We start from the raw sequence: 12603 nt of genomic DNA, 5'->3' as shown, positions 1-12603 counted from the left end.
TAATTTCTGCTTTGTGTCCTTCTTTGTCACTTGAATTTCCTGTAGTGAGTGGTTATTTTTACAAAAACAGTAAAGCCACTATTTAAAAATGGTGAAGGGGGGAAATGGTTATTTACTTTTTCCTAAACATTGGGTATTAAAGTATGTAGCGTATCTACTAAAAATATTGACATTGTGCAAGATTATGATCTTTGCCCATTTATCTACCAGTAGTGGTTCTGAGGCACTGTGAAAACAATATAATCCATAATCCATTCCGGAGAACTGGAAACCAAATATTTATTTTTGTTGCTGTTTTTGTTTTCCAAGACAAGGTTTCTCTGTGTAGCCTGGCTATCCTGGAACTTGTTTGGTAGATCAGGCTGGCCTTGGAGTCACATAGATCCCCCTGCCTCTACCTCCTGACTGCTGGGACTAAAGATGTGGGCCATCACACCTGGCTCTAAAATCACTTTAAAAAAATTTATTTTTATTATTTTCAATTATGTGACTGTGTCTGTGTGTTTCTCTCTCTGTGTGTGTCTATGTCTATGTTTATATGTGTGTTTGTGTACATGCCTGTGTGTACATGTCTTTGAATATGTATGTTTTGTGTATGTGTCTATGTGTCTGCCTGTCTGGGTATGTGTCAATGTATGTATTTGTGTATGTGCATATGTTTGTATGTTTGTGTATATGTGTCTGTGTGTGTGTCTGTGTATATATGTTCTGTATATGTGTGTATCTGTCTGTGTACATGTCTCTGTGTGTGCATATGTCTATATGTCTGTGTATGTACATGTCTGTGTGTATATCTGTGTATACATGTTCTGTATCTGTGTGTGTCTGTATATATATGCTCTGTATATGTGTGTATCTGTGTGTACATGTCTGTGTGTGCATATGTCTCTGTGTATGTGTCTGTGTATGTGCATGTCTGTGTGTATGTCTGTGTATACATGTTCTGTATCTGTGTGTATGTACCTGTGTGTATATGTGTGTGCATATGTCTATGTGTCTGTGTATGCATATATGTATGTGAGTGAAGGTGTGCACAGAAGTCAGAGGAACCAGATCCTCCTTAAGCTGAAGTTACAAGAGGTTGCCTGACGTGGGTGCTGGGGATCAAATTGTACTTCTCAGAAAAAACGGTGCATGCTCTTCATCACAGAGTTCTCTCTCCAGCCTCATAATGTCATCCTATGGTACCTTATACAGGACAGAAATTCATTAAACATGATCAAAATTTACTTAAGACTTTTTTGTGTTAAAGGAAAATCTGAATTATTAATAATACTACTGCATTTGAAAAGATTCCAAGCACATATCTTCAATATAGCCACCCATATTTTATTTACTGAGGATTTTTAAAAGGCTTTCTCTTCACTGTTTGCTTAGATTAGTAAATTGACTAGATGGGCTCAGTTATGTTCCTTCGGGATCAGAGGCAGCACAGCACTAGTGAAGTTAAGTAGTGGGTCTAACAAGCAGGCAGGAGGGGGTTAATGTGCCTCATGAGAATCAGGAGCTACTACACAGATTTTCAGGGCTGCCTAGCCTTCTTACTGATCAAGCACGACATGCTTGGCCTCTCATGTCTTCTAGCCTTGCAGTGTCTCCTCTGAGATAGGCTCTCTCTTTTGAGATAGACTCTCCCAGTGGTTCCTATAATCTCACGTAATGTGAATAGCAACTGGGTAAAGAAACCAACTCTTCAAGATTACACAGTCCAATGTAGCACACAGTTTCTATTATGGCAACCACCTAGCCACTCTTTTCACTGAACTGTAAAAGGGTTTATCATACATAGGGCTGTTTTGCATCACAATCCACCTGTCCAAAAAGCATATGTCCATCCTTATACATCCATGACCTCAGAAACCCTGGTACCACGCTGGTACCTGACACAAAAACATAGCTCAAAAGCGATGGAACAGAAGCAGCCTTCTTCCATCACCACTCAGAGCTGGAGGTCCGTATGATTCTTGGCTTGTTGCTTTCATTGGCTACTCTGACACCTGACACCCCAGCTTGGTCAGCTGGGCACAGTTGACAGTAGAGGATACTGTGGATGCCCAGTTAGTGCCCAGTTGGTACATAAAACAGCTCTGGTATAGTCCTTCTGAGGTTAGGCTCGTGTACTTGGTAAAGAGAGGACACCTTCCCTCCCTTGTTCCCATTTTACTCAAATTAGCCAAAGCCACTTACAGTTGAAAACCAAGCAAGGTTATGAAAACACAACAGAAAATGAACATGGAAAGATATAGAGAAGAAAGGAATGGTATGATTGGCATATGTATAATTGACATAGGTACGATTGGCATATGTATGATTGGCATATGTGTGATTGACAGATGTATGATTGTCAGATTATGATTGACAGATATATGATTGACATATGTAATCTGTAAAATCTGGGGAGATGGGCACTCAAGTTGCTCTGTGACAAGAGAGGAATTTGATTTCCTGAGCATATAGAGTTGAGGCAAAGAGTAAGAGAGATCCTTACCAAAATTCTGGCAGGAGAGGGGCCTGGCATGTCAATGTACTGGATTGAATGATACACGTTCTTCACAAGCAGGAAGTGTTGTTAAAAACATGAAAGAGTAGCAGTGTGAACACAGTAACACATACCAACTGAGGAGCAGGTCTGAGACTGACCAGACAGAGGTAGACATTGTCACAGCACAGGGTGATACCAGACAGCCTGAGAGGCAGACATCCTCCAGCTGAACACTTCATCCACTTTATTTACTATTTATTTTTCTTCTAGATGTGTCCTGTGTATGAAGTTTTAGTTCCGAAGTTAAAAAGAATCTCAAACTCAAATGTTAACATGTTGAAAAAAATCTGTCAAATTTTTGAAAAATAAAGTAATAATAAACTTTTGAGAAAATATTTTATTGCAAATATGTTGAAAAATACTCAGGCTCATCACATTTAAATAATCTTTTAAATTATTTTTCCGATTGCTTTGTAGATAGCCCCAGCCTTAAATATACATGTACACATATACAAAAAGTTTAAGTCACCCTCTCTGGTGGGTAGGGAGTAACGCCTCTCCCATACACTACAGGCTATAAAAATAAAAAGCCCAGTGCCAAGTGTAAGGTAACGAACTCTTCCAGTTGTTGGTCCCATAGAGACCCCCTCCCCACCCCAAAACACACTAAACATTACAAGGGAATCCCATCGTTCTTCGTTACTCTTCAGAGCCTGATGGTAGAACCACACTGCTAAGGAGGTCATATATTTATATCACAGGCCATGAAGAAATCAAGCTGGCACTGACCTGGAATCTTCATCCTTCCTGCCTATCTTGTTTGTTCTGCCTGTGTGTATGCCCACAGGTCAGAAGAGGGCGCCAAATCTTATTAGAGTTATGACCAACAGATCGTTGCTAGAATTGAACTCATGACCTCTGGAAGCCAGTGCTTTAAACCTCTGAGCCATCTCTCCAGCCCCGCCTATCTTTTGTAGTGCTGGAAGGTGCTATACACTCTACTAGGGGAGAGAAGCTATCTGCAGTCTTACCCAGCTGTGGGCTCTGTGAGCTGCAGTAATGACCAGACTGGCAAGATAGGCCTTTTGGTGCAAACAGGACATGAATGTTGTGGGTATAAGTAGCCACTTTCTGATTGGATGTAAAGTCATTTCACAGAAAGAAAACAATGCTGGACACTGTAAACACTTGGCCAAGAACTCATGGCAGGGTAGGTTATGGGTCCCAAAGGAGAACCTACCACTTTATACTGTTAAATGTACATATACTAAACTGCCCCTAACTTATGGTCAGATGCATAGGTTAGGATTCCCCCAAGCCTCATCAGAAATCTCCTGTTGGCAGTAAATGGTGATGAATGCAGAGACTCACAGGGGGTTGAGGAGTGGAGGATAAGAGGCTACAGAATACTCTGCCCTAAATGTGACAGCTACTCCACATCCCTTCCTTGAAAGGCTCCAGGATCATCCTAGAAGATGGAGTGGAAAGGCAGAAAGGTATTTGCCAGAGTAAGAAACAGAGGTAAAGGAAGATTACTGGGAACAGTGTTTTCTGGACATCACAGAACCATTGCGTACACGAGCTCTCAACATCTCGACTCCATGAACAAGCCCTGCAGAAAAATCAAGCCAGCCATGATCCCAGAATATACAGGGAGGGGTCACAAAAGCCACATTCCTAGCTCAGGTGCGACTGGAAGGTGACTACTAGGATAGGGAGGGCACCAGCTTTCTTCGGGAATTTGGCCCCTGGTAGGCTGCATATGCTCCACTGCATGGTCCTACATCCATGCCCACGCTCCGCTGCACGGTCCTACATCCACACACTTACAGGCAGCACAGAGTGGACTCGGTGGATTTTAAAGGGAACACACAAAGTTGGGAGTGAAGAGTGGTAGAGGGGATAATGGAGGAGTTAGAACGGAGAGAGGGGATTTGATCATAACATTGTTGTAGACGTGTAGGAAATTCTCAAACAACAAATTTAAATAAAATAACTATTTCACAGTGGCGGGAGAAGAAACAAGACTGGTTTAAAACCGAACTACATATAAATGGCCAGCAGGGGGAGACAAAACCATGCATGTTTTTTCTGTTTTTTTTTTTTTTCCTATAGTTTTAAGGAAGTGGATTATTAAAAATTATTGCGAAGAACTCTACTTCTTCTAGAATCTATACTAAAAATCATGCAGATCATGTTTAATGTCGCTCTGCTGCTGAGTACTGTATGGACAAAATCAAAGGTAAAATAGGATTTTCAATCTGAAGCAACACAGTGATTAGCAACCCTCCCTTTTTCTTTATTATATTTTCTCTCTCTCTCTCCCTCCCTCCTTCCCTCCCTCTCTCCCTCCCTCCATCCCTCCCCCCATCTCGTTTGCTAGCAAACACTATCCCAAAGCAAGGTAATTTCTATTTTATTTCAGATGAAATGTTCTTCATCTGAGTATGTGAGACCCTTACCCATTCCCAAATCAGGAAACACTGGTTCCCTGTGCACTGTAAGGACACAAAGGACCTCTTCATTTTGGTCTTAGGTTTGTCTCAGAAGCAAGTTGTAGAAATTAGGAGAAAATTAATTTGATGCAATTACCCATAAGTGTCTGTTCATTTAACAAGCAAGATAGATGCTGTCTCTCTGTTATTTAACAGGATCCAACTCTGACCAGCCTAAGGAAGAAGGAGTTTACTAAGGGACTCTGGTCTTTACTATCTATTCAATTTAATTAAAAAAATGGAATAGTCATTAAGAAAAAATAAAAAAGAGAATGTTTTGTACAACTAAGTTTGCACACTGGAAAACAGGTAAAGTATGTAACTCCTAGAAAATATAACTGGAATTTACATAAGAAAAGGAAAGAATGAGATTATTTTAAAGTGATCATATTATTTCAAACATTCCTACATAAAGCTGATCCTTCTCCTCCTCCTTTCTTCCTCCTCCTCCTCTTCCTCCTCCACCTCCTCCAACCATTAATTACCAAGAACAACTCCTGAGCTAGGGATGAGACTTTGTGAGCCCTTCCCATCAATGCTGGGGAAGAAAGGAGGGGACGGGGGCAGAGGGGATAAGTGGGGAGAGAGCAGAGAGGAGACTGAGGAAGAGAGAAGAGAGGAAATGGGGAGGGGAGGACAGGAGAGGAAGGGAGGGGAAGGGAGGGGAGGAGAGGAATAGAAACAAGTCTTGTTGGCTAAATGACTTTATTGGTAAGTCTCAACAAACTCCATTTAAGGATGAAATTCTTACCCGAAGCAAAGCCTTCTAGAGAAGAAAGAGAGAGAAGAGAAGGTCACCCCAAACACTTTTATGACATCAAAACCCATTTCCCAAAAGATCAGTAGAGTTGCTTTTCCCACTCTTCTCGTCAAGTCCAGCTAACCATAGTGGACACTAGAAACAAACTCAGCCAGAGATGAAAGCAGGCAGCCGGCTGGGAAGTTTCTGATAGAAACAAGTAGAAGTCAGTGCTGTGTTGCTTGTTTGTGTTTGTGGTCTTTACAGAACTCCTGGGTATTTGAAGGCTGGCTAATGGAGAAGACAGCCATTCAGAAATGCCAAGCATTTGTGAAAGGTCTTCAGCAGCATGGCTTCTGCAGCCAAAGACCAAGAAAGGGGCAGCTAGCCCTGCAAGACAGAACACTTCTGGATAACGGTCCCTCGATTCTGGCCAAGGGCAAGGTCAAAACTGTCCTTTCTCCCACTCCAGCTGAGTAGGAGCTCTGTACCCTGGTCACACTATGCCAAGGTTCTTCAACATGACAAATCCATACCAAGACATCTTAAACATCTGAAGAGAAACCAGATTTTACTGGTGGAGAGAGGGGCAAATCGAATGGCAGGTGGTTTCTGTGCAGAAACCACAGGGCCCGGAGGAAGTGGCAAAACATGTTCTGAGTGGGAAAGGAAAGGGTGGATACACTGAGCTCTCCCTGCAACAAAGAAATCCCTCAGAACAGAAGGAAAAATCCAGATGGACAGACACTCTCTCCATAATCGTGCCCCATGTGAATGGTTAGATTTTCTCATGAAAGACTGGCTGTTTTCTCTTGAGATCAAGGCCAGAAGAGGTTGTCTGTGCCTCACTGTATGATACAGCATAGTGAGCCGGACTCTGACCACACAGACATAATGGAAGAGAAGGACACAGAGACACATGTGTTAGAAAGGAATAGTTGTCCCTGTCTACAAGAGGGTAGATTCCCCCTACAGGGAACCACAGACCCAACCAAGAACCTTCTATAACTAATAAGCTCTGGAAACATGTAAGATATGTAACAGTTATACATGAAGTCTGTCGTGGATCTGTATGTTTGCAGTGAATACTGATATTTAAAATAGGCTCCTTTGCAGCTGCTCAGAAACATGTGGTTATAAATCTAACAGTGCATACCAACACCCCCCCCCCCGCCAAACTACAAAGTAATGATGGGGAAGTAGAGGTAATTTTACGTAAATGAAATGGCAAATCAGGGTTAGAGAGATGGCTCAGCAGTTAAGAGCACCAATTGCTCTTCCAAAGGTCCTGAGTTCAATTCCCAGCAACCACATGGTGGCTCACAACCATCTGTAATGGATCTGATGCTCTCTTCTGGTCTGGTGTGTGTGTGTGTGTGTGTGTGTGTGTGTGTGTGTGTGTGTGTGTGTGTGTGTGTGTGTATTTGTAAAACTATCTGTTGTTGTAAATATCTGTTGTTGTAAAAATATAAAAAATAAAATAGTCTTTTTATCCGCTTTAGGTCCAACACCTCAGTGCCCCAAGATTAAGTCTCAGTCAACAAAGCATCTCACCCGCTCTGCTCATATCACACTGCCAAAGGCCTCTCTCTGAGCCTGGCAGCAATCTTTCTACCTATCTAGTTCCCAAGGCAGGTTTCCATGCCAGAAACAAACATCCCAATTCCATGGCAGCCCTGACTAGCCACCCCAGACTCCCTTACACTTAAATGCTGCCTAAACCCTTTCAGACCATATACCTTCTACAGTATACATGGGAAGGCAAGTGACATTCAAAACAAACAGGGTCTCACTATGGAGTCCTGACTGGCCCAGAACTCAAAGATCCAGTTGCCTCTGTTGCCCCTACAGGTGTTTACCACCACATCCAGAAAACAAACAAACACATAAACCCCCAACTTTTAAACAGAGAACAAAATGAGAACTGGTCTACCTAGTTTTATGTTTCAGACATGGTGGTGCACTAAGGCATGGTTGTGCCTTAAGTCATGGTGGTGTACCTTTGTAACCTCACCCTGGGGAAGATAACACAGTTAGGTATGTGGGGCTTGTTTGTAGGCTTGGAATTTTCGCAACCTACTTTAATAAGGGTTCTTAAACACTTTAACCTCCCTTCTAGTCCATGAGAGGTAGTGGAAACTGTTAGGGTTTAAATCTCAGTCCGTGCCCAGACAGAACACACCAAGCCAACATGGCTCTACGTGGAGAGGTTTAGTGAGAGAAGAAGAGTAGAGCAGAGGAAAGGAGACTGGCCATGGGTAGGTGGAGGGAAGGGGGTGGGGGTGGGGGGTGGGGTAGAGAGAAGGAATAGGGAAGGGAAAAGAGCAGGGAAGAAAAGAGAACGAAGAGAGCAAGAGCTCGGAGAGGAGGGGGCAAGCAGCCCCCTTTATAGGCAGGCACAGCTGGCTGTTGCCAGGCAACTGTGGGGCGGAGCATACCTGGCTGTTCCCAGGTAGCTGTGGGGGTGGAGCTTAGACAGAACACCAAGAGAAAGGAAGAGTTAATAGGGTAAAGGGGGATGTGGACCTGTTTAGAGATAGTTCTTTGGAGAAATTCCAATTTTCATTGTCAGGTTATCAGCAGTTCAGTTCACACGAATCAGCAGTGTCAACTCAATCCACTCAAAAACATCGTTCATGAATCAGGAATGGCAATTTGTCCAGTAGTAACTGAGAGTTTCTGCCAATTGGCCCTAGTCTGAGGAAGCTGCCTGAAGTCCCTGGAATGTGAGAAGTTCTTTGGTATGCTTCTCTCTATGAAGTCCGGACAAGCACGGCAAGGCAAACCAACACTAGAGCACCATCAGAAAACACCAGTGTCAGCAAAACACAATGAAGACCAGCAAAGAGTGACGGGGTGAACCAATGTGGCTAAGCTAACTCAGTCAACATGTTATCCGGGGCAGGAGTGAGGATTGAAAAGAAAAAGAACAATTAGACAACATTTAACATGACTCCAGCCAGTTCTAAGGCTGAAGCAGATTTTTTTTTTATTAACTTGAGTATTTCTTATATACATTTCGAGTATTATTCCCTTTCCCGGTTTCCGGGCAAACATCCCCCTCCCCCCTCCCCTTCCTTATGGGTGTTCACCTCCCAACCCTCCCCCCATTGTCGCCCTCCCCCCAACAGTCTAGTTCTCTGGGGGTTCAGTCTTAGCAGGACCCAGGGCTTCCCCTTACACTGGTGCTCTTACTAGGATATTCATTGCTACCTATGAGGTCAGAGTCCAGGGTCAGTCCATGTATAGTCTTTAGGTAGTGGCTTAGTCCCTGGAAGCTCTGGTTGCTTGGCATTGTTGTACATTTGGGGTCTCGAGCCCCTTCAAGCTCTTCCAGTTCTTTCTCTGATTCCTTCAACGGGGGTCCCGTTCTCAGTTCAGTGGTTTGCTGCTGGCATTCGCCTCTGTATTTGCTGTATTCTGGCTGTCTCACTCAGGAGCGATCTACATCCGGCTCCTGTCAGTCTGCACTTCGTTGCTTCATCCATCTTGTCTAATTGGGTGGCTGTATATGTATGGGCCACATGTGGGGCAGGCTCTGAATGGGTGTTCCTTCAGTCTCTGTTTTAATCTTTGCCTCTCTCTCCCCTGCCAAGGGTATTCTTGTTCCCCTTTTAAAGAAGGAGTGAAGCATTCACATTTTGATCATCCGTCTTGAGTTTCATTTGTTCTAGGCATCTAGGGTAATTCAAGCATTTGGGCTAATAGCCACTTACCAATGAGTGCATACCATGTATGTCTTTCTGTGATTGGGTTAGCTCACTCAGGATGATATTTTCCAGGTCCAACCATTTGCCTACGAATTTCATAAAGTCGTTGTTTTTGATAGCTGAGTAATATACCATTGTGTAGATGTACCACATTTTCTGTATCCATTCCTCTGTTGAAGGGCATCTAGGTTCTTTCCAGCTTCTGGCTATTATAAATAAGGCTGCGATGAACATAGTGGAGCACGTGTCTTTTTTATATGTTGGGGCATCTTTTGGGTATATGCCCAAGAGAGGTATAGCTGGATCCTCAGGCAGTTCAATGTCCAATTTTCTGAGGAACCTCCAGACTGATTTCCAGAATGGTTGTACCAGTCTGCAATCCCACCAACAATGTAGGAGTGTTCCTCTTTCTCCCCATCCTCACCAGCATCTGCTGTCACCTGAGTTTTTGATCTTAGCCATTCTCACTGGTGTGAGGTGAAATCTCAGGGTTGTTTTGATTTGCATTTCCCTTATGACTAAAGATGTTGAACACTTCTTTAGGTGTTTCTCAGCCATTCGGCATTCCTCAGCTGTGAATTCTTTGTTTAGCTCTGAACCCCATTTTTTTTTGATGCTACCTCACGGTAAGATTTACTCTAACGCTGTAATAAACTAGACATACAGTACTGGTGAAAGAATAGATAAGTATATTAGTAAAATAAAAGAGAATGTGGCAGTAAGCACAGATCTAATCAATGATCTTGGACAAAGGAGCAAAGGTAACTTAATAGAGAAAAGATATTTTTTTTAAAAAAACAAATGTTCCTGGGACAACTGGACATCTACATGCCTAAGCATTTATCTAGACAAAACTTACATTCTTTACAAAGTAGATCAAAATTGATTATAAACTTTAACATAAAATGCAAAATTATGAACAGAACATCAATCACACAGGCACTAAGATCAACAATTGATAAAGGAGACCTCATGAAATTGAAAATCTTCTGTAAGGCAAAGGACACTGTCAATAGAACAAAACAGCAGCCTAGAGATTAGGAAAAGAACTTCAGTAACCCTTCATCTGACAGGGGGCTAATAACATATACATATACATCATATACATATACATATACATATACATATACATATACATATACATATACATATACATATACATATACATATTATACATATACATATACATATACATATATTCAAGAAACTAAACAACAAACCAGATAATCTGATTAAAAAATGGTGTGCTTAACAGAAGAATCTCTAATGACCAAGAAGAACTTAAAGAAATGTTTAGTATTTTTAGCAATTGAGAAAATGCAAATCAAAATGACTCTGAGGTTCCCTCTTATAACTGTCAGAATGGTTAAGATCAAAAACTCAAATGACAGAACATGCTGGTAAGGATATGGAGCAGGGGGGACACTTCTTCACTGCTGGTGGGAGTACAAACTTGTACAATCACTGTGGTGGTTTTTTTTTTCAGTTACTACTGTACTTTATTGTGTCTGAACCCCATTTTTAATAGGGTTATTTGTCTCCCTGCGGTCTAACTTCTTGAGTTCTTTGTATATTTTGGATATAAGGCCTCTATCTGTTGTAGGATTGGTAAAGATCTTTTCCCAATCTGTTGGTTGCCGTTTTGTCCTAACCACAGTGTCCTTTGCCTTACAGAAGCTTTGCAGTTTTATGAGATCCCATTTGTTGATTCTTGATCTTAGAGCATAAGCCATTGGTGTTTTGTTCAGGAAATTTTTTCCAGTGCCCATGTGTTCGAGATGCTTCCTCACTTTTTCTTCTGTTAGTTTGAGTGTATCTTGTTTGATGTGGAGGTCCTTGATTGACTTGGACTTAAGCTTTGTACAGGGTGATAAGCATGGATCAATCTGCATTCTTCTACATGTTGACCTCCAGTTGAACCAGCACCATTTGCTGAAAATGCTATCTTTTTTCCATTGGATGGTTTTGGCTCCTTTGTCAAAAATCAAGTGCCCATAGGGGTGTGGGTTCATTTCTGGGTCTTCAATTCTATTCCATTGGTCTATCTGTCTGTCTCTGTACCAATACCATGCAGTTTTTATCACTATTGCTCTGTAATACTGCTTGAGTTCAGGGATAGTGATTCCCCCTGAAGTCCTTTTATCGTTGAGGATAGTTTTAGCTATCCTGGGTTTTTTGTTATTCCAGATGAATTTGCAAATTGTTCTGTCTAACTCTTTGAAGAATTGGATTGGTATTTTGATGGGGATTGCATTGAATCTGTAGATCGCTTTTGGTAAAATGGCCATTTTTACTATATTAATCCTGCCAATCCATGAGCATGGGAGATCTTTCCATCTTCTGAGGTCTTCTTCAATTTCTTTCTTCAGTGTCTTGAAGTTCTTATTGTACAGATCTTTTACTTGCTTGGTTAAAGTCACACCGAGGTACTTTATGTTATTTGGGTCTATTATGAAGGGTGTCGTTTCCCTAATTTCTTTCTCGGCTTGTTTCTCTTTTGTGTAGAGGAAGGCTACTGATTTATTTGAGTTAATTTTATACCCAGCCACTTTGCTGAAGTTGTTTATCAGCTTTAGTAGTTCTCTGGTGGAACTTTTGGGATCACTTAAATATACTATCATATCATCTGAAAATAGTGATATTTTGACTTCTTCTTTTCCGATCTGTATCCCCTTGACCTCCTTTTGTTGTCTGATTGCTCTGGCTAGAACTTCAAGAACTATATTGAATAAGTAGGGAGAGAGTGGGCAGCCTTGTCTAGTCCCTGATTTTAGTGGGATTGCTTCAAGTTTCTCTCCATTTAGTTTAATGTTAGCAACTGGTTTGCTGTATATGGCTTTTACTATGTTTAGGTATGGGCCTTGAATTCCTATTCTTTCCAGGACTTTTATCATGAAGGGGTGTTGAATTTTGTCAAATGCTTTCTCAGCATCTAATGATATGATCATGTGGTTTTGTTCTTTCAGTTTGTTTATATAATGGATCACGTTGATGGTTTTCCGTATATTAAACCATCCCTGCATGCCTGGGATGAAGCCTACTTGATCATGGTGGATGATTGTTTTGATGTGCTCTTGGATTCGGTTTGCCAGAATTTTATTGAGTATTTTTGCGTCGATATTCATAAGGGAAAATGGTCTGAAGTTCTCTTTCTTTGTTGGGTCTTTGTGTGGTTTA

The sequence above is a fragment of the Rattus norvegicus genome, chromosome 18 (assembly GCF_036323735.1).
Source record: "Rattus norvegicus strain BN/NHsdMcwi chromosome 18, GRCr8, whole genome shotgun sequence".
NCBI lineage: Eukaryota > Metazoa > Chordata > Mammalia > Rodentia > Muridae > Rattus > Rattus norvegicus.
This window is presented reverse-complemented; position numbering follows the sequence as displayed.